Source organism: Cimex lectularius, unplaced genomic scaffold (assembly GCF_000648675.2).
Source record: "Cimex lectularius strain Harlan isolate CLEC.00 unplaced genomic scaffold, Clec_2.1 scaffold213, whole genome shotgun sequence".
NCBI lineage: Eukaryota > Metazoa > Arthropoda > Insecta > Hemiptera > Cimicidae > Cimex > Cimex lectularius.
In genome coordinates this window covers 766,862-790,159 of record NW_019392753.1, presented here as the reverse complement: position 1 = coordinate 790,159, position 23,298 = coordinate 766,862, and the positions used below count along the sequence as shown (strand labels likewise).

Genomic DNA, 23,298 nt, shown 5'->3' with positions numbered 1-23,298 from the left:
AAAGTCAATCCCATTGGCCAGGTGTGCTAAGTGGGATAACTCTACACCCGAGATTATAAGTATGTTCGTGACGGTGATACTGGTCATTTGGTTCAAGAGTCAAGTGTCAAATTTCCTTACTGCGAATAGATGATGATGATCTCATCACATTATGGGCGATGCTTAATGTAATTAAATTTGGTCTAATCAATTTAATACGTATCGATCATGCAATCCTATTAGGAAAATGATTTAAGCCACTGTGAGACAACCAGGGGTGTGCAAAGCCAATTCTGAGTCACGATGACAAGTAGCCAGCTGATGGTTTGATCATTAAGTAATACATTTATTTTTATCATATTAACTGATACTGAACGTATTAAGTAATTAGAATTATATATAAACAATAATATGTGAAACTAAAAATCCATTATTAACTACTCAATAGTAGTCCCTTCTTAGGAGGTCACGAGGCAAGTGGCACTATTGGCACTGGAATCTGAATGCGAAATGTACGGTTTCTGGTAGGAAAATGTGTTTTTGAAACTTCATATAGCTGATTTGGTTATTTCCAAGACATATTAGATATAAAGGTTGTTGTGAATGGTAAGCTTAGATAAAACTAAAAGAGCATTAACGATTCTTATGAAGATTTTGGATTGTAAGGAATTGATTGGCTGTATGTTGAAAAGTTGAACCTCAAGATTCGATGCCTATCTTCCAAATAGTCACGGGTTTCAGAGTAGTCATGAAATGTCAAAGATAGTTTTGATCGCACAGCCGAAAAGTAGAGGACATCATTAGCTGGTTAGTGATATAATTGTAGTAGATGGGGATAGTGGTTGATTAGTGAAAATGAAATGTTCAAATATTGTACGATCATTGTTATTTTCTAATGCCTGAACCACTGCTCATGGGTTTGCAGATATCTAGTTGAGATAGCGGGATTGATCAAGTAGTAGCTAAACAATAGGACTATTTTAAGCTCCCAGAGCAGCGCCCAGTATCATACCTGACGGAAGGTTATCTACGAATAAAACTGCATGTAACAACAGTCGTTTCACTGAAGAGAGATAGCGATCATATGTCGAACGCGATGAAATCACTGCTACATCGTTAAATGCAAACGTCCGACCCAATCAGCTGGTATGGAATAAGGAAAGAACCATCATGGAATTCGCGTCTTTTGCTTTACAAAATTGTTGTAACAACAAAAACCGTATTTTTGAGTTCTTTCAGAAACCCATGATCAATAAGTTTGTATAGAAATTGAATTTTTTTTCGACTAAAAATATAAAATTTTTTTTACAGTAAATCTTAAACCGAATGTCTCAGGTAAAGTACGGTAAAGATGCAAACCAGAGCTATAAAAACTACAACATTTTTCTATCAAATGCACTTATAAATGGGTAATAGAAAGAATATTTTTTTCCAAATTTGACATAATTCCTCCTATGATTTTTCCTATAGTAAGGATATTTAGGTATTTTCCAAAATACATTCACGATAATTTTTTGCTAAAACATAATTTCTAGACAATTACAAAAAATTAACACAGAAAATGACTAGCAAACATATTATATATACTTTTATAATATAAACAATTATTTATAAATTATTGATTGATTGGATTATATAGACTCAATTCTGTACTTATATGCTTATGTATAGACATGTGTGCAAAATCGCACCTATGACTATCATCCACTCCGGTGTTTTAGCGCAAAATCTGACTTCTGAGTAACTAAAGGTTAATTTGTCACTTCCAAAATTCAACATTCCGAAAAATTTATGTTACGAGTCAACAATTATGTCGACGAATGAGATAAGAGATTTTTTTAATTTGGTTGGTAGTTGAGTTTTGTAACGCTGATTCCAAAAATTTTTATTGTACCAGCGAGAACTATAAGGGCGTTCAAATTGATACTTACGCCCAAATCCAAATTCGCACGAAAAGGATGGGCACTGTTGCAGAGTATACTTATTATGAGTGATTTTTAAAATTAAAACAGCAATTCGTTATCCAAACAGGAGTATTTTCAATCTTTTACACTAAAGTTTTAAATTTAAATTTACAAGAATACAACTAATTAAGTTTTTAAATAAAAGCAAGAGAAGTCGAAATCTGTTAAAAGCAAAACTTGAAAAATATTCTACCATCTGTCCAACTTTAACCTGTTTATATTATTGTTACAAAAATGTTAAATTTTGGGTTTGTGATTTCTTGGAGGGCTGCACTTTCAAACAAACGCTTGTCAGTTTGTGCTCATTTCTGTATTGATGCAGTGAAACGTGCTGTATGACCAATAAACTTAATACGTGAATTCTAAGTTAGGCAATGGCACTACTTTGCTGTTAACTGATTTATAATATTTCGATAAATATTCAACAATATACGATATTTATCGGTATTATTGTCAAGCTACTTCAGAGTAACTCACTTAAAAATTTGAGACGTCGGTTTTGATTACATACATCTGAAAAACGCTGGTCTTTCCTTCTTATTTTTCAGTTCTAATTATTTTTGACATTTTCAAATAAAATTTTAAACCATCTGATGACTACCTTTCTTTACAACATAAACCTGGTTTTTTAAAAGAAATGTATATGACTCATTCAAATCGCCGACTATTACTATCGAAATGTGATTGGAACATGCTGGCTGGATAGTGAAAAGGTAAACGATTGCCGATAAGAAGATCTAGATTGAAGACGTGTATTGAATTTAAGTAACAATTCGGGGTGTGGGGGATTGTTGCTTGTGAATCAGACCTGCTGCTGATTGCGAATTTAAAGTACTGTTCGCTTCAACCCATAAAACAGTCGATGAGCTGTTGAGTGAGTTTTTTTTGAATATCGAATACGCCGGAGGGAAAAATGGCCGTCGGGTTATATGTGTCCCGTGAATAGTTAGTCTGTCCCGTAAATATCCAAAGGCGGCCCATAGGAAATATATTCTTCGTTGAGATAATTCCAAAGAAGGTTTGACAGGTGATTCACACTCAGTAATATATATGCTTTTTGTGGAATGACTACAATCGTCTGACAGAATTTTATTTCAATCGTGAATAATTGAAAACTATCGGATCGATAATAAATTGGACCAAAGAGAACCCGCCCCGCAGGGCCCAGACAGCGCTCAGAGAGTCGGTGCATACGAGGAAGGCTGATCCTTCCTCGGTCCGCACCGCCTCGAGAGCGTGCCAAATCGCGCACAGTTCTGCCGTGTATATGCTGCAATGGGGGGGCAGCGACCAGGAGGTGGCCACTCCTTTGCTATACACGGCACAGGCCACACCATCGCCAGTCTTGGACCCGTCTGTAAAGACAAGACCAAAACCGGCGTACTTGTTCCTAAGTTCAAGGAACTTAGTCTTATAGAGGTGTGGCGGTGTACACGACTTGGGCAAGCTCGCCAGGTCGTCGCGGACGAGTACGGCAGGAAGGGTCCAAGGAGGTGTCGGTCGGTCACCCAGCCGAAGCACGGTCCCCAGAGCCAGTCCCGCCCTCCCTAAGGCCTCGCCGAAGCGAATCCCGAGGGGTCGCGTCCGCGAGCGAAGCATGTCATAGACGGCTCTGTACGGGCACTCAAGAATCGTCCTTGCTAGGGGATGCCACGGCTTGGCCAGATACCCGGCCGCGTAACTGAGGGTGAGCTGCTCTCTCCGTAATTCGGGAGGCAATACCCCCAGCTCACAGCACAGACTGGCCAAGGGGCTGGTCCTGAACGCTCCCGAGATCGCTCTGAGACCCNNATTGTATATAGTATGTCTCATGTGTTGTGTGTCTATATGTTTGTCTGAGTGCATGTATTTATTAGCGTGAATGGCGAGGGGTGAGGGTGAAATATAACATCATCATCGCCCCTCGAACGATGAGAGCGTATGAGTATGTGTTCGGGGTCGATGGCGGAATATTTATAAAAGTACTCCATCGACCCCAATCTAGTTTAGTTCGAGTATAGGTCGGTGGAGGAATATCAAGTACTCCACCGACCAAACGGAATGTGTGTATTGTATGGATGTATTTATGTGTATGAATGTATTTATCTGTATGAATGTAGTGTTTGTAAATAGAAATGTAAATAGAATATTGACTTGACTTAGTTTGGGGCTGAAATGACCCAGATGTCGGAAGCCCCAGTAAAAAAAAAAAAATAAAAAAAAAATAAATTGGACCATTGCGATGTGAAGAAAAATTATAGTTATTGGGAAAAAATTGACCAATTCAATCGATGATCAAAGATTATTTAAACTGAATTTTAGGTTTTAGTGTTTCGGTGATTAGTATGCGATTATGAGGTTTATTCCTGTCACACGGAAGGACGTAATGTCCAATTACCCATTGAGTGCCGCAGTAAAAACCCTTAAAAGTACTTTTTGGAAAGTATTCTGAATTAAAATTCAATGGGCTGTGCCGAGATCGAACCCAGAACCGCTGGCGTGGAATACGAAAGGAGGTCCGTAGTACATGTTTCCTCCGTCGTCTAGTCTCCGAGTGTAGGGTATCAGCTCGCTGTCCGAGACGTACACGACGAGATACTACTTCATTACGCGGAAGGACCGGGACATAAATAAAAACAACCAAAACAAGAGATGGATAATTTTGTGTTGGAATAAACCACGCTGCAAGCAACCGAATAAAAAATCTTTCGATGCCTGGCCATGAGGTCGAGGTTGCTCCCCACCGGAAATTGAATACCTCCAGGGGGCGTCACTTGCCGCGACCTGGTGAACAGCAGAGGCGAAGCTAGTAAAGAAGACGTAGAGAGCCAAGGAGTACTGGAGGTGAAAACATTACCCATGCCACGTGGACTGACCTACCAGCTGTAGGTTCATAGTAAAAGAAAAAGAAATACAGAATCTGAAGATTGAACATCGACTGAGTTTTCAACAGGAAATGACAATTGTGGAGACAGGAGACTAGGCCCACGCGACACCTCGGCCGCCCGCAGCACCGATGGCTTCGTAACAAACCATGCAGACACAAATGGGAGCCGTCGCCAAAACACCCCCCCCCGTACACCTGGGTTAACACAACCAGGAGGCGGAGACCACCCCCACCGTATGAAAAAGAAGCCTCAAAAGACAAATTGCCATACCAAAATCACCCCCGCCAACGTGATCGGGATACTTATAGCACTGGCCGTCTTCCGCGAATAGAGTGGGTAACCGATCACGAGGCGACATCTAGTGAGAAAGCTCGCCTGATAAATCTTTCATCAATCCAGTCCGAAAAACAAGGGCTGGATGAAAGGTCAACTCAAAATAAATCAACGGAAATACGCCTAGAAAATTGAATAATGTAGCCCATTCTACAATGAAACTGCAGAGGAAAAACGAATAAACAACATAGGCTGCAGTGCCTTAAAAGGGAGCATGGGCCAATGGCCATTCTCTTCCATGAGACCTATGTTTTGCCGGGGGCTCATCTCTTGTTGATGAGGTATAAAACATTCCGCCTTCCGAAATGTCTATCACACTTCCGCTACATAGAATTGAAGCGTCCAGACTATGTTTTACATACATTTTACGCATATATATCAATTTTTGTGTTAATGAGTGAGAGGGCCTACGGCGGAATATCAAGCACCCCATCGGACCTCCACACAGTGCGTTCGAGGCTGATATGACTTCATTGTCAGTACGCTCCAATTTAAAAAATAAAAAAATAACATTAACCTTTATTTCCCTATAATAGAAAATACAAAAGATAATATAGTTTTTTGGATTCGAAGTCGAATAATAAAAAAAATAGTTATAAAAAGCACATAATTGTAAAATTAATTTGTTATTTTATTACAGCCTGCTTTCTATAATTACAAAAACCTTTGCCTGATAACAGCAGTTGTACAATTAAAATTTTATTGTGATAACACAAGTTAAAAAAAAAAGAATGACAAACTTAACTTCTTGAGGCAAGAATATATGAATGTATACAATTTTTTATCTGATTTGTAACTATTTTCATAAATATATTAAAATACTCTGTTATAAGAAAAATATTGGTACATAGTTGTATTTATTTTTGGCAATCATGGCAATAGTTCAAACTTATGTGGTATAAGTTTCAGGATTTATGAAATAATTTGAATTTTAGCGTATAGACATGAACATTTTAAAAATGATTGTTTTAAATTTACAACTTAACATTCATTTTATAGTAAATTGATTTTGTATATTCGTGGCTTATTTGAAATTACTTTTATTAGACAATTTTGAGTGTCTTTTAGGGCGCGTAGCATATAATATTGATTGATTGTGTTAAGACGAAGAAAACTGATTTTACAGTAGGTGAAGGTGCCTTCGAAATTTGTAAAAAGGATTTCTGATTCTCTTTACTAATATTCGATCTGAAAATTCAAGTTTAAATATTGGTCGAGTTATACATCTAATTATGAGTTTACTTTAGTTTCAAAAGAAAGAGGTTTGCAGTGACCACTTTAAAATGTTTCTGCACGAATGAAAAATAACTTTATGTTTGTCTAATTTTTTATATTTTTTAATCAAAGAATTTTGAAGAAGGAAACCAAACTGATTGATGATCAGGTGTCTAGCTGTCCGGTGAAGATTACTTTTATAGGCACGATATCGGTGTACAATTCAAAAAAGGGGGGTCTTTGTAAATATTCTGAAGGCGATCCCAAGGCAATATATTCTTCACCGAAGGCAGGATAATTCGAAAGGGGCTGTGACAAAAGGTTTGTTTTAAGAAGGTTTGGCCCCCCCTGAGAGAGCAAATCTCCCCCATTCCGCTCGTAACAGAATGAAGATAACACCAAAGGCACCGGCACGTTTGGAGGGTTTGAAATCCACATAATTAAAAAAGCACACTTGGCCCTCCTCCTACTTCCTAAGCTCCGCGTTAATTGTCACTGTTGCATCTGAAAATAGTACTTGCTCGTAATCGGTATAATTCAGACTGAAATGAGCACTTCACAGCCCCATTTATGGTTAGCTCTAACTCCGCACACTCCATACTAATATACCCTACAATAACTAATCAAGAAATACAGTTTAATATTCAAATACTTGCCCACATGGTTTTCGATAGGTAATAATAGGCATATAGGTAATAAAACGTATCACAGTCTTTAAGTGCGCAGTTTCTTTCATAATAAATTTATGGAAATTAACAATTGCCGCAGTAAAATCTCTCGAAGAACTTCGAAAAAAGTAACACCTAGCATTTTTTCAACCAGTTTCGCACAAAAAGTTGTGGGTTAAATACCAGGACCGTATAGCTACAAATTTGTATTATTAGAATAATGCCCACAAATGTGTCGGCAGTGTGATATATCAAGACCCTACAAGATAACATTAAGTTTACCGTTCCCTAAGTGCCACTGAGGCCATGCGGACAAAATCAACTGGAACTTGGGAAGTAATACTTAACTTTCACTGCTACACATACTCATTAAATGAGAAGCCAGAGGAACTGCTCAAGGTCGACCATCGACACGGCTGGGTCATTTTAAGAATAGATAAAGCTGAATAAGGACTTATAGGGTTACGCCAAACTAGGTATGACAACCGATGCTACAATACGAAATTCAATTTTAACAAGTACAAAGTAATTATACTAGAAAAAATCGAGTACATAAATACCTCTTAAGGCCAATATTTTCTCGTACACTGAGGGCGTAAATAGAGGGTAGTGCACTGGAGACGGGGTCGTAAAAATTATAGCAATCGCCATCTTTACTTTTGAGGTTTGGGTATTATTTTTTTACCGACACAAGCATGTAATGGTAACAAAAAGAAAAGATGACACACATCTCCAACACTTCTACCCGCCCAAATAGTGTCGTTAAGCAGACCAAAATGTTCGAATACGAATAAATCCAACAAAACATTGGTGATATACAATGGACAAAAAATTTCTCATATAGTCAAAGAACCAAGCAGTCCGAAAATCACTACCACATAAAAAGAACATATTTAAAATATTCAGTACATCCAAATTCTCAAAAACACATTGATTTCGAAGGATATTGTACAACCTGCCAACATCTTGGCCACTACACAAAGAAGTTTTGGGAATTGAAAAAAAGACAAATTAACCGTAGGAGGATCCGCAAGATTATATATTTTGGATAACAAGAACAAACACAGAAACCTCCGTTTATGAATGCGTCTACAAAAAACAATAGGAGAGGTGGACGAACTCCACAGGTTGCAGAAACGAGTAAACCTATAGATTAAAGAACCATCACCAAAATTGGTTTACTACAGCTAGAGAGGGTAAAAACTCAAGGGAGTGAAGGGACTATATACCAGTCACTGGTATCTGGGGAAACACCTACACAACATGCATATATACACAATGATAACCTCATTTTTAGGTTGAATGAGGGGTAAGATAATGTCACCTCCAATATGTTCAAATGCGAAAGAACCGCTGGATGTACATAACTTAGGACATCAAAAAGAGTCAGCGAAAAAATTGCAGTAATGACAAACAATGTCTCAAAACTCAAATCCTTACGAGAAGGATCGAGTCGATTGAACTGAACTAAGGAAGTAGCAAAAGTACAGTATGCCAGAAGCTGCAGAACATGTGGAATCATGCAAAAACCCGCTTTCTAGTTCATTAAAAAAAGTATTGGAAGATGGTTTGACCTCAATTCAGCAACACATAACAGATAGTAGGATGTTAAGCCTTCCTTCGTGGTAGAATTTCTTAAATTTATTTTGTAATTTAAAAGCAGTCCTATATTGTAAGAAGATTGACAACCACTTGGAATATTGCCGTCAGAAGCAACTAAACGTTTAAGTAAATTATTTTGATAATATTGTGGGTTGTCTACTGTTCTTTGATGCAGAAAAGGCTTGCCCACCTGCAGCTAAAATTCGCTTATTTTAGCTTTTTATAAATGTTTAACCAAATTTCGACTGACCAATCTATTTGAACCAAATCGAGCTTTAAAAATTGGGATCGTTCATGCCCACAATCGTCAGAGATTCGAGATTGGCGCGGGTTTTAGCTTCGTCTGAAAAAATAATCATTCACTTCGTCCATCAGAGCGGAAGCGATATTCTTAGGTCGTCCCCCGCAAATCAATCTCATCCCTCAGTGCCACGGAGAGCTGAACATTGCGTCCCGCATACGTGATCTCTGCCAACTAAGAATCCGACTGCGTCAACGTTAATGCAATTACTTGAATACTCCATTGTCCCACAGAATAAAGGATTAAATCAGATTAGAAACGAATTAGATCGGGTGAGAGCCCACATTCCAAAGCGGACCCTCTTCACTTCCTCGCTCGTCACCGTCGGCAACCTATCGGAATTCTACTTCGCGTACCAGCCTTGAATTAATTTGTGCGCGTTTTAAAACGTTTTAGATGCAGCTTGAACGTTTCCTTTGTGTTGAGCAGATGGTACGCTAGTTGTTATAATATTAAACCGTCAAACTAGCTTAAAAATCTAAATGGCACACACGATCTCAAGTAATTATAAAAAATATACAAATAATTTATTCTCTTTAATTAGTTTTTTTAATTGACATTTGTAAAACTCAAAATACATGACGAGGAAAAGTATGGTGATTCTTGGACCTATTAAAACAAAATAGTTCCTACTCACTTAGTTGTTTTCAACTACCGGATTTCAAACATAAATCATCATCAGATTGAAGGAGTTTTACAACCACGTCTCTAGACATGAATTGTAAGACCGAGAGACGTAGTTGTAGAACTCCTTCAACCTGATGATGAGCTATAAGCTTGAAATCCGGATCGCTGAAAACAACTATGAGCGAGAACTATCTTTTTGAAAAGATTGAACTACACACTCACTCCACCATTTATCATTTCTAATAATAACTGCCTTTTAACAAGCTATCTTTCCAAACGCAGTGAAATCTCTGATAAGGGAGTCATCTGTTTAGGGGACACCTCCGTTTACAGGACTGTTACCCTGCACCGGCTTGGAAGATTCATGTCCAATGTATTTAACACCTCTACATAGGAGACGGTTTAAATAATAGTCAAGTTCTGTCGCCCTACAGTCTGTAACATTACAGAAAACCTTTTAATAGGGGACAGGCCAGATTAGTTTTTCACTTTTTTGAGAAGTGTAAATAATCTAAGTTTTTGGAATTGAATATGAATGTGTCCATGATTTTTTAACGTTTTCCGCCAATTTTTGATTGTGATATTACGTAAAGTTTAAAGTTTTACTTTCATAAATTTAGTTTAAGTTCGAATTTTTTTATGTTAACATGGTCTGATTGAATCATATGAAAACTTTGGGAGACAGTGTAATAAGCTGTTAATTCAAGCTTAGGAAACGGAGGAAATGTTTATAAGATCGTAAAGTCATGGAAAATGTACATCTAAATCAACACCTTACATGCAGTATTTGTACATATGTACAACACCTTACATACATACTGACGGCTATGATACATTAGATGACAAAATTTCTATTTATATTTGAAGAATATAAGAACACTTCTCTAAAGAGGACAAAAGTTGCTGACTATCAGTTAGCAAAAGATAATTTAACTGTATGTGTTAAATTGGCTTTTAAAGAAGACGGGAAATTAAACAAATTTGTTACTTGTTAAAATGATATTGACAAAACCGGCCGAATTTTTCATTAAAAAAACTATTAATTATAGCTGGTCTGTCAAATGCACTTCCACTTCCGCAAGCGGTTAGGTTTCTATGTTAAATGAAGTACACACAGATATTCCAACGGTATTCAGTTTCAGCACAAAAACCGAAATCTGCCAAAGCCTGGTTAAGAACAAACTTTCAGGAATTTACCATCTGGAAAGAGTGGTCTTCTGCTAGCCCAGATCCCTTGCGCTCCGAATTGTGGCCAGTGTTGGATCATAACCCATAGAAAAACCACACAAAAATGAATATTTTGAAAGGATCTCTACAAAAAACACCCAAAAACGAATGTTTCCAAAAGAATCTGATGAAAGCATTTGAAAATTTCCAATTTTGCTGCATTGAACGAGTGGCCCCTGCCGTCTTCATTCCTATATTCCAGCTAAACTTCCAGTTTGGAAAAATAACTTTTTCCAGTATTATCTATAACCACTGACATTTTTAACTGTAGGAACTAATATTTTTATGTAAAGGCGTCCGTTAAACTGTTGTGACAGAACTTATGGCTAGACCAGATAACCTGCTCGGTCAGTGTTACTCCTCTTGGAGAACGGCCCTCCCGAGACTTGATCATTTACACTGTGACTAGTAAATCCCCGCCCCACACACATCATATTGCAATGGGGCCCACAAAAGTCCAGCACCCTTAAAAGCAGTGAAGCTAGACTAAACATATCAGGTGGCAGGAGCGATGGCCGGCCAAGCCACTCCTAACTGAACCCTAAAAGTAGAAACACTTACTACTTCGATCCTCCACCAGTTGTTAAGCACAGGATTGCTCGAAGCGCCGAGGCAACTTACGCGTACGGTGTGTATATAGGGATTGGAAAGATATTTAGGGACAGTTGCAAAAACCAACCCGACGGGAAGAGGGTATAAGGTACTCTATCGCTTAAATTGTGCAGCATGGGCACGATGACCTGTATTGAGGTTTGTTTCACCCCAGATCACATCTGCCAACCGAGATCCGCTGGAAATAACCTTTCTCGAAAGAGATATGACGAAATGCGTTTGACAGACCACAAGGAAGGCAGACAAAGATGACCGATAAATACAAGTTATAGGTTCATCACCCCGAAAACAGCACTAAAAAATTTCGCAGTTAAAATCATTAACTTTAACATTTTCTAAAAGTTATTTCCAACACTTGATAGACAATTAAAATGTACAAATAGCTTAATTTAGTTATAAATGAAAGAGTGATCCTTGAATGTCATATATTCCTAATTTTTTGCATATACATTTAATTGATCATAAACAAAATCTAATGTTTTGTTTAAATTAAATATTATTATCTTACTAGATTAGTGCGTTCTCCCTTTGAGTTTAAAAAACAGTTCAGTACATTGCATTCAAACTCTTCCGAAATTGGTCCAATTTTGAAACGAACAGAATTCCAAATACGTGACAACTTGAATTTAGATCTAAACTTAATGATGGAGTCAAGTTGAGTACATATATTCTTCTCTCCTAATGCTAAATTGATTTATTGAATGAAATAATATTCCTATGTAACGAGCAAGCTCGGGCTAAACCTTTGACACCGATGATTTGAGCAGAAGTTCGAGGTGTTTTATTATGTTCAAAATTGTTACATTAAAATTCGTAATGAGACAACATAAGTTGTCTAAAAGAGGCAAAGTTTAATAACGGCTTAGGCCTAAGTGTTAATTAGCATGAAATGCCGCTGATATAAAAGTGTTCCCAGAGATTTTTTGAGAGTATTGCCAAGAAAAGGGGAAGATTGTTAAATAAAATGAACCTGGTATGTCTCTTGCTGTTCCATGTCGATGACCTGTACCTGAAACAAATAAAAGAGCAAAATTAATTAAATTGTTATCTCTGCAAATAAAGGGGGCGTCAAACCCTCACACAAGACTTGGTTAATCTAAAGAAATCAGAGGAGAAAGAGTTTTTCCCCTTTTTTGATATTAAAGCAGCAAGTGACCGGTTAAATTAATATAACTGTTATTATAACGTAATACAAGAACTAACAAAACTTGCTTTTCATTCATTAACGAAAATGACATTTTTCTTTGTACATTGGACTTTATAAAAAAACTATTTTTACAGCACGACGCCATACACCACATACTCTGGGGTGAGTGTGTGACGTCTGGAGAGTAATAGTTGTTATTAGCGAGAATGAAGTGGGTTCGACCTCCGCCCCGAGGAATTTCGAGTATACTGATGGAGTCAATGTGACCATATGTCTATGTTTGTATCATTTGCTGTGTTTATGTTAATTTATTATCAATGTAATTTATCGCGAAAGGAAGGGGTTGTTTAACCCTGGCCCATGGAATATCTAGTACTCTGGGGCAGGTGGCGAGAAACGAAGTGCCAAGGAATCAAAACGGTACCTACTACCCACTCTTGTGAAAGGGGCAAACCCGAGGGTAGGCCCTTAAAGAGAAATTATAAAAACCTCTAGTGTGGTCATGTGGGTGCCGGATCCTGACCTTCTGGACACTACGGACACTTCCACTATCCTCGGGCTTATTAAATCCTAAAACCCATTTAATCATACAAGGCAATGGAGGGTGGTCAGCCAGAAAGTAGAAAACAAAGGTCTAACTCTTGTGACATACATAAATGATGCATGTAGGAAGCGGATCGGATGTTTTTTGTACAAGAAAATGTGAGAAATCAAACTCATTAGGAAAGTGCACTTTGGTCTTTGAAGCGGAAATATATGCTGTCATTGCTTGTGCCCTACAAAATCTTAAAAGAAGTTACACAATCCTCATTAGATCGGATAGCTAAGAAAATATTAAAGCATTAGCGTGTTAAAAAATCATATCAAAACAATGACAGTGAATGCATGTGTTAAAAATTTAAAAATGTAGGAAGTGGATAAAAGTATGCTAAAATAACACTCACAAATACTGGCAAACTCACTGCTACCATTGGAGAAGGCCAGACTCAGAGGAGTGATAAGACTATTTAGCAGTCACTGGCGTCTGAGAAAACATCTACATAACTTGGGCATATTCAACGATGATCCCATTTGCAGATTGGCCGAAGAAACAGCCACCCATATCATCTTCGAAAGGGAAACAACCGCTCAATGGAGACGTAACCTGGGATGTAAAGAAAACTACAGTTACTACAAATTGTAGCAGCAACAGTCAATGACTTAAAACTTATGGGAAGAATAACTGAGTCGACCGCACAGAACTACGAAGCCAGGAGAAATTCTCCAGAATAAGCCAGGAGAGAGGCATTTTAGCATATCAACTTAGCTTTTATTCAGAAGTAGACAGTCAGTAACAAATTGAGAGGATGAAATGGCTCCTCGTTGAAAAATACGCGGGAAATAGCAGGAAAAAATACTAACACGCAGATGGCCGGGTTGACCTCAGCTATTTTTGTTGTTCCAACATTATTTATATTTTACAACACTACATTTCAAAATAATTGATTAAGTTTATTAAATAATATTGAATTAAATAAAAATAAAATAACAAAATAAACTTCCGAGAAAACTATTCGCAAAGATCGGATACAATAGACAAAAGTTTAAGAAAAAAGGGATAAATCTACGACTTGATGTAGAAAAAAAATCCAAAAGGCATGAGCCTATTTAAATATATTATAATTAATAAGTATATTCACTGTTAAAAGTATTGACCACTTTTTCACTCACGAACACTCTTTATAGTTGTTCACTCTGTATTGTCTTGAAGAAAACAGCAAATTTAGTTGTTAAGCTTTCGACCTATTTTAACATCATCATAAAGGCAAAACTATTTTCATTATAACTACAGATTCACATATTTAAAATTTTTACAGGCGATCCCAAATTTCGTTGAAGGCCAAAGACCGTGGATCTGTAGAAATATTTACGATTATTTTGCTCTTAAGATAAAATATTAAAGATTATTACATGCTTAAAATAGGTCGAAGCATTGGAATAACAACTGACTTTACTTATTTCTTCAAGACCATACCTTGATAATTATATTATACATAAAATCGTCGCATTTTGGAAAAAAAATCTTTCTGAGGACCCGATTTAAAATGAACCACTTTTACATTCTCCAATTCAGCTGGACTTGACGAATTGGGCCGTAATGATATTAGAAACGTGACAGCTTAAGCTCTATGAATTTCCGATAATCCAGTAGTTCGACTGATTCGTATCATCAGAGTTTCTGCCTAACTAATCTAAGATCGCCTGTGGCCCGTTCGGTACCAATTTGTCCTTGCTTCGTACTTCCACCCGACCGTGTAATAGATTTGTGATCGCTATATCTCGATCCTTATACAACCTCGCGGCACCACGACAAATTCAAATACATTTCCCAAATGCAAATCAAAATCACTGCCTCACACAGAGACAAAAGATACCTATATCATTTCTCACTGACGTATACAAGTTAATGATAGAAAAACAAAAATAATATGTTAGGGGGATTTAACGAGAACAACCAACAAAAGAAGAACATAATGATATAATATAAAAATATTAAAAAAGTAATTCTTGTAGAGCCATTCTCCAGTGGATATAATCATTATATCTTGGCCTTACAACGTAAAATTGGCCTTTTAAATCCTGTTTGCCTCTTATATATAAGAAAGTACGTGGAATTGAATGAGCTCATGAAAAACGAATAAACAGACAAAAATTACACCCACTTGTTTATTTGAAAAAAGTTAACATTAAAATCCATGGTTCATAGGACATTACAGTTATGACTGCAGTAATTATTTAAAATATTTATAGGATTTCCTCTGTTTTTTTTTAATTTTTTAACGAGGGTTTCCAACAGCAGAGGTTATATCAACTCTCGGGGTGCCAGTGTTTTTGAAAACAAAGCCTATTTGTAAGTATGTCGGGTTCGAACCCGGGACCTTTACCTTACAGTGATGAGCACCGTGTCCACGCCTAAACCGTTGTGGCCACCGACGCCTCCCCTGCGTTATTATCTTTCATATCTAAGTGTTTTACATATTTTATCAGCATTAGAAGCTATACTGTTAGTTACATTAGGAGCAGTTTCAGTATTTAAATTGTTATTATTTTTACTGACAAATCTTATTGATCTTTCATTAAGGATTCGTTGTATTTGATATTAGGGATCTATTTTTTAACAGTATTTTTTGTCATTATGTTTTATTTCTCCAATATATTCAGTAGAGGTAAGGTTGTTCATACTAGTTTTTTGTTATATTTATTATGATTTTAGTAAAATGTAGGGGCTTAAAATGTAGCATTCTATCATGTAATCATAAAATGGAACATGAATAATTTTTCTTTGAATTTACAATTGAGCAGTTTAAATGCTACGGATCTTGCAATATTTAGTTGAACCCACACTTCCAGTAAGTCACTCAGTAAGTATATTTACGTAACTAAGGTGTCATAAACAACCCTTTATTTATTAAAGGTAAGTTTATCAAGAAGTCGTGTAAGCGCCGTGCATCGTGTCATAACGCTGTTAGGTTTAGTCGGGTGTGGGAATTTCACGTGTCGATATTTGTGTCCTAAGTACCGCACCTTGTCTTCAGGTTGGAATGGGATAATATTGAAGTATACTGGAAAAGAGGTGTTTTTGCTAAGAGTGGAGGTTATGTGGATTGATTTTCTTCGCTACGTTTTATTCTTTTCATTTCACACCAAGACTGCTGCAGTGCGAGCTGTTGATTAAGGTTTGTTGTTTCAGGATCAGAGTTGCTTGAGCTGTATCGCCTGCAAAAGTCAGAGTGGTTAAATGCATTGTGATATGTGAGGCAGTGATTTTGATTTGAATTGGTCATTGTATAAGGAGCGAGGTATAGCGATCTCAAAACTATTACACGGTTGGGTGGAAATACGAAGCAAGGACAAATTGATAACGAACGGGCCACAGAACTACACCCTGAGGAATAACAGCGTTGATAATGTAGTTCCGGGAAAACGCCTTCGTTCCTATGACTCCGAAGTGCCTGGCAGTGAATGAGCTAACTGCGAAGGCTTAAAGTAGAGACAAAGATCACCAGGCACATGAGTGCAAAATGCAGTCGAAACCATATGCCACATCAAGCAATGACCTTGAAAACCCCCAACTCAAGAGAAGCAAAAATGAAGTCCACATAGCGGTGGATGGCCTGAGATAACATTTTGAGAATTTAGGATTAAGAGGATACATTTTAAAATAAGCCGTCCTTAAACTTTCTCTTAAAATGGGAACAGAATGATAAGGGCTGTGTGGGTTTTGGAATCATACGGATGAAGGAGTGTTTCCTGGATATAGGATATAGCTTGAACGTAGGACGGAATTCAATACGAAGGTAATGAATATTATGAATTTTCTGTGAAAGTGTTTCAAAATTTGAGAGGTAATGAGATTGAAGCCAGCATTTATAATTACATTAAAAAGATTAAGTCAAGCTGCTTGAAACATCAACTTATAATTTGGTAAATATAAATTAGACTTCGACGATTAGTACGGCGTCTGACTATTGGCGTATTTGCCATGCTAGAATTTCTGGGTTTGAATCACGGCATAGCCCACGAGGCATAGCATAGTTCTTTTTGTCTATTTGTTTGTAGAAAACCAAGAAAAAAATCATTTTACACTTTCCACATCATAACAATCTTCAAAGAAGATAGCCGATGTAATTTTAATTTGTGAATAATTTCAAAACAATTATTGCAAAATGGCTTGACACAAAGGGGTGATGTCACTGTGGTGTTGGACTTTAAGCTCTCACTACAGGAATTACTTAATTTTTTATTAGTTGGTTTCAACATTTTAGTTATATTATTTTTGTTAAATTAACAGTTGCTTACAAGGTTTTTAATTTATTTCCACAAGCTTTTTACATCAAGTGACTTTTGTCTCTCTTTTGAAATCCACCGCCGGGAAGGGTAAAAAGTGTTCCGATATGCTGAAAAAAAGAGGCCTACTTTGCGGATTAATTAAGGAATCTTATTGCAAGACTAGTCGGTAATCATTAGACAAAGTAGTAAAAAGGGCTTAATTATAATGTATAAGGCAATATTCCTTTTGTAACCGCAGAATACCTTCCCCTTCCTCGAACGGCAACTATACGGAATGTATGATAATGACTTGTAAACTTTTTGGTAATCAAGTCGTTGCCTCCCTGTTAGCTTAAGAACATTTAATTATGGCCATCTATGTAAACAGATAATGCGAAATCTCTTTCTGAATATTGTAAAGCTTGGGTAGATCAATTCAATTAAAATAAAATTGAGAATTTCATACCTAACAAATTTACTTCGTTTATCGTATAATTAATACAGTAAAATTCGCTTATAACGATGCTAAATACGATATTCCGCGTATAACGACGTATGGCAATGTTTTTGGTTGGTTTTCTATCTCATGTGCTTCGCATATAACGATGCCGATTACAACGATAATTCGGAAGCACCGATGCGTTTTAAAAAGGAAAAAAGATCATTTGGTACGTTTATAACAATTTTCTGATTATTAACGAATGACTAATGATCTCGCGTGTTTTTGTCGTTCTCGAGCACGGCAGTGAGTTTTAGGTCCCTGTTCCGATTCATAGGTAAACGGGGTTGTTTCATTGTATTTATTACTAACAGTCTTGTGTACCTTAGTGATTGTTAAGAGTATAGTGAATGTATTTATTGGCGAGAATGTGTAATAAGAGGGAATCGGCGGGGGAGTATTGAGTACCCCACCGACCTTCAAGTAAATTATTTATTTACTAGGCGTAAAGGGTGATGTAGTTATATCGAATTCTCCATCATACTAATTGAGTGACTGGTATGTAAATAGGAAAAAATATATTTTGGAATGAGGGAGAGTGTAAAAGGGAAACTGATTGAGTTGGGGGCTAAAATTGCCTAGCTGTTGTTAGCCCCTGGAGCCACTCCTCTGTGGCTTGACGAGTAAGACCAAAGTCTGACCCAGTACTGCCAACACCTGAGATGAGTGATCTCGAGGACTGTCGGTAAATCATTGTAAAATACAAAAGCTGGAAAAGCCTGTGGTCTGTGAGATGAAATAGGCTTCAACTACGTACACGTGCATATGTGTACAGGCAGGGGCAGATTTAAGTTTATACAAATCAGTAATCAAATCAACTTTCTTTTTTTAATTTAACAACAACATAAAGAATTTTTCGTAATCTGTTTAAAATCACTGATTTACGTAGACAGTTAATTCAGTCATGTAGACATGCTTTGTTGTCTGTAATTATCCGTTTGCTCTCATTATGGAAAAACGTCTACGTGATGGCTTCATTAATATTGTCCATGATTTTTGCTTTCATTTTATAGTCGTGTATAATTTGGAATGTTTGTAAATATCGTTGTGTAAACGTTTAACAACCGACAGACGAATATGTTAATATGAATAAATCAAATTATGCTATTGTCTAGAAATTGTCGTGGCAAAACGTCCTAATGGTTTCTCACGTTTGTTGATATTAACAAATGGGACAACAGCAAGAGAACCTTTAAGTTATTCATTCAAATTGGTATAAGTTAAAGTTTCCTACCTATTTTTTTTAGATCTCAGGCTCTATACAGAAAAATGTAAAGAACATATGATTTTGTATTTTCCAGATTAGCCAAGCAAGTCAGCCATGTCCGATGGTATGTTAAGAACAGAATATTTTGGAGGAGGGAGGAGATCAGAATTTCCACGGGCGACGGTATGGATCGAATTTATTTTTGTATAATGAGTCAGCTCGTATATGTTTGCAATGCAGTTCAATTTCAGGTTGATTTAGAAAGAAAATCATTACCCTTTTGGGAAAAACGGCGTAAATGAGTTCCCCAGCTATAAGCGACGGCAAGCTCTAAAAAAGATTTTCTTTCACAACCCTTAAGTAATCAATATTTATTTATGAAACTGAAAATTAAATTTTTTGAACAGTTGTAAGGGGATTGCGATGGTCGAGTAGTTGGGGGTGTCCGATTTACGTGGTTTAGGCAGTTGATGGACTCTACAATTGTAAATATGAAATTTACTGTTCATTTCATTTTGCCCTCGTTTGAATTAATCAACCTGCATAATTGTGAACAATGAAGAATTGACCAACGTAATGAAACCAGTGCAAAAATTTCCCAACCTTGTTATTTTGTCGTTTTTATGTAAATTATACAAATGATTTTAAAAAAATTCTGAATTTTTTGAAGACATGAAGACATTATAAAATTAACTACTGTTTGTATGGTATTAATACAATTTAACAAAGTTTTTAAGTAAACGTTATTCATTAACTATAAATAACAAGTCAGTGGAAGAACCTGCATTCGGACGTACGCGTAAGTTATTTACTTTTCCCTTGCGTTCCTACAGACAAGGGGAATAAAAAAATCTTTGTGGGGCAAATAACATTCTATGCTATCTAATGCATAATTCAGCATGCCCCCTTCCACAATAGGAGATGTGCGTGGTAAGTGGAACATTATAGACCATTTTGAAGATACTCGCCGACATGCCGGCATGAAGCCCTTAAATCAAATCAAACGTTCTGTAGTTAGCGCAGGTGCCGCAGGAAACAATGATCCTTTATACTCCTTAAATTTCCATTCTGAGGCGGCATACAGCCCGAGAACACATTGGTGATAAAATCGATTATCCAATCATATCCTTACCCCTAGACTGCAGTGAAAGAATGACTGCGATTTTTCGATAAACATGGATCATTTGTTTATTGTTTTTCCGCAGTGATTTCGTACGCAACTAATAAATTTTCAACTTGATGCATTTTTAGAAAAAACAAGACCTAATTAAAAGAATACCACTGATAAATTTATACATTTTCTAATGAATTGATTGAAAATGATGTATTCCAATAAATAACCATTGTGAGAATTCTTCTTGGAATCTGAGATTTGTTGAATCCTGTTGTTTGGTCAGACAGACCCAAAAAGGCGAGGATAATCAGACCAAATTTACCAAAAGCAACCAAACTACAGACTTCAAAACAGTGGGTTTCCTCTTGGTATCTGAGCGATGATGAACCAACAGTTTAATCAGATAGCAAAAACACAAGGGTAGGTGGATCTAAATAACCGAATGCGACCTGATTAAATAATTAACAGTTGTGATGATTCTTCTTGGAATCTGAGATGTGATGGATGATGTTGTTGGTCGACAAACCCAAATGGCGAGGATAAGGAGATCAAAATTATCAAAAGCAACTAAACTACATACTTCAAAATTGTCGGTTTCCTCTTGGGATTTGCAGGTTGATGAAACAACTGTTTAATCAAATAAAGAAAAAGCTAGGATAGGCGGACCTAAATAAATGGATGCCACCTGATTAAATAACTAACATTTGTGATGATTCTTCTTAAGATGTGTTATTTGGTTAGACAGACCTAAATCGCGAGGGTAAGCAGTCCAAAATTATTAAAGGGCTCTAATTATTTACTTCAAAGTTTTCTCTCGGGTTCTGCGGGTTTGTGAACGTTTCTTAGATAGACATAAAAAGCGTGGATTGGAAGACCACAATAATCGGAAGCGACGTAATTAAATAATTAACAATTGTGAGAATTCTTTTAAAGCTGTAGTTTGCCTAGATGGACTAAAACGGCTAGAATAAGCAGCGACCACTCTGGATCAAGGTACGGACTTGAGAAGAAAGCAGATTGAGTTGCTACTGCCAAGCTTTCGACCTATTTTGGGTCATCATCCATGCAAAACATCTTTAAATATGTCTGCAGAATGACATATTTTTTACAGGCGATCTCAAATTTTCTTGTAGACCGATTCATTCCCAACATTTCCAATTAAATGCCAAGTGAGAAGGGATAAAGTCGAATAATTCTGAAAGCTTAATAAATTTTAAGTTAACTGTAATTGTTTTAAATAAAGTTATTCCGAAGTTTTGAGAAATTTTCAGCATAACCATCATAAGTAAATAATTTTTATAAAAATTCATGAATTTTTGATCTCGTTTAGTTGAGTTTACATTAAAATAAGCATGTTCTAATTAATATAACGACAACATTACACACACACACACAGTTTCAAATAAACTACAAAAAATATCGGACACTCATATTTTTTTGTTCTAACGTTACATGTTACGCTAATGACCATTATCGACTGGTGTAATTTTATGAGCAAAACCACGAAATAAATTATTAGTTAAATTGTATGGGCAAAATCCTGTAATAAATTGGTAGTTAAATTCATTATTTCAATATATGAATGGTATTCCGGGATTTTTATAAAGTTTCTCCCAAACCATTTATATTTTTTTAAAAATAAAAACTCAAGAAATTTTGGTTTCGCTTAATTTGGTTTATATTAAAATAAGTATGTTGTAATTAACATAACAACAATAATAATACATATATAATTGTTTGGAAATCGTGAGATGCGGTCTGGTGTGATGTAGGTTTCAGAAAAACATTTTCTTTATCGTGCCAACGTTTCGATCTTTATTGAGATCGTCTTCAGGGCCTGGGATTTAAAAACATTGTTTAAATTTAACAAATACATGTAGGATATGGAAAAAAGTGAATTTATACAATGCAAAAAATATTTTTTTATATTCAATCAAAGTATTTCTACACACTCAAAGTGTTTGTTTTCTGTGTAATTGAAAATCGTGTTGAGTGTGCCAGTGAGATATTGCTGTTTTATGTTTGTATAAGTTGGATTTTGAAGGGGTGGGGAAGGAAGTCGGTATAGAAAAACATTTTTATATAAGGAGTCGGCTTGTTTGAGGTGAAAGGAGCCGACGATGGGAAAAAACATTGATAATGGTTCGGCCAGATTATCCTTTCATGATTATATAGACGAGGATAATTAGGGAAAGGAAAGATAAATTGTTGAAAAATTACGCAAAGAAGAAATGTTGGATGTGTGGAATGTGATGATTGTTTTATATGTTATATTATATGTTTTGTATGATGTGATGATGATATATGTATGTTATCGATATTGAATTTGATTAAAGATATTGGCGTAGCTGCGACTGCGTTCCCTGTGTGTAATATTTTTGGATTGTTGAAGTCGAAATTGTGTTGGAAGGAAACACAATATATACAAAAAAGAAAAAAAACGCAACTTTACCGTTACAAAAAGAATGTAATAGGATAGTTGACTCATTGTTTGATAAAAAATTATTTAATAAATCACAAAAATCAAAATGGAAAACTCATAATGCTGTTGCTCCCAGAATTTACGGATTACCAAAAATTCACAATGAAGACCCCTTAGACCCATCGTGTCATGTATAGGTTGTCCAGGTTTTGAGTTGTCTAAGGTTATGCCTGGAATATTGAGTAGTCTAGATCTATGTAAAACCTACAATGTAAAGAATTCTTTCGCTTTCAAAGAATTTATTGTTCAACGAACTATTAATGATGATGAATTGTTAGTTTCTCTCGATGTGAAATCAATATTCACAAGTGTCCCTTTAGGTGTGCTAACCTACATTTTAAATAGGAGGGTTGGAGATATTGAAAAACTCACAAACATCCCATGCGAAATTATTCTCGATATTCTTCATCAAACAGCATATGCTGGCTATTTCAAATATAGGGGTGACATATATGATTATGAACAATTAGAAGGTGTTGGCATGGGGGAAAACTCTCTCCTATATTGGCTGAATAATAATGATTTAACAGATTGCGTCCAATTAAATTTTTACCTTAATATAAATGTTATTAAAATTACAATTAATTAAGGTTTTTAGTTGAGATAAAAAGTCAATGGCACGAGCGTACCACTTGAGCTATCGTG

General features: G+C 36.2%; 1 long non-coding RNA gene across 4 annotated transcripts in view; it reads right to left on the bottom strand.

Moving 5' to 3' along the window:
* Window positions 1-11,814: 11,814 nt before the first annotated feature.
* Window positions 11,815-23,298, bottom strand: part of LOC106669208 — a 487,453-nt gene continuing 475,969 nt past the window's right edge. For all 4 annotated transcript variants that reach the window (XR_002910358.1, XR_001340901.2, XR_002910357.1 and 1 more), the window contains one exon: window positions 11,815-12,404. This is a non-coding gene — a long non-coding RNA (uncharacterized LOC106669208). The remainder of the gene's footprint in view (window positions 12,405-23,298) is intronic.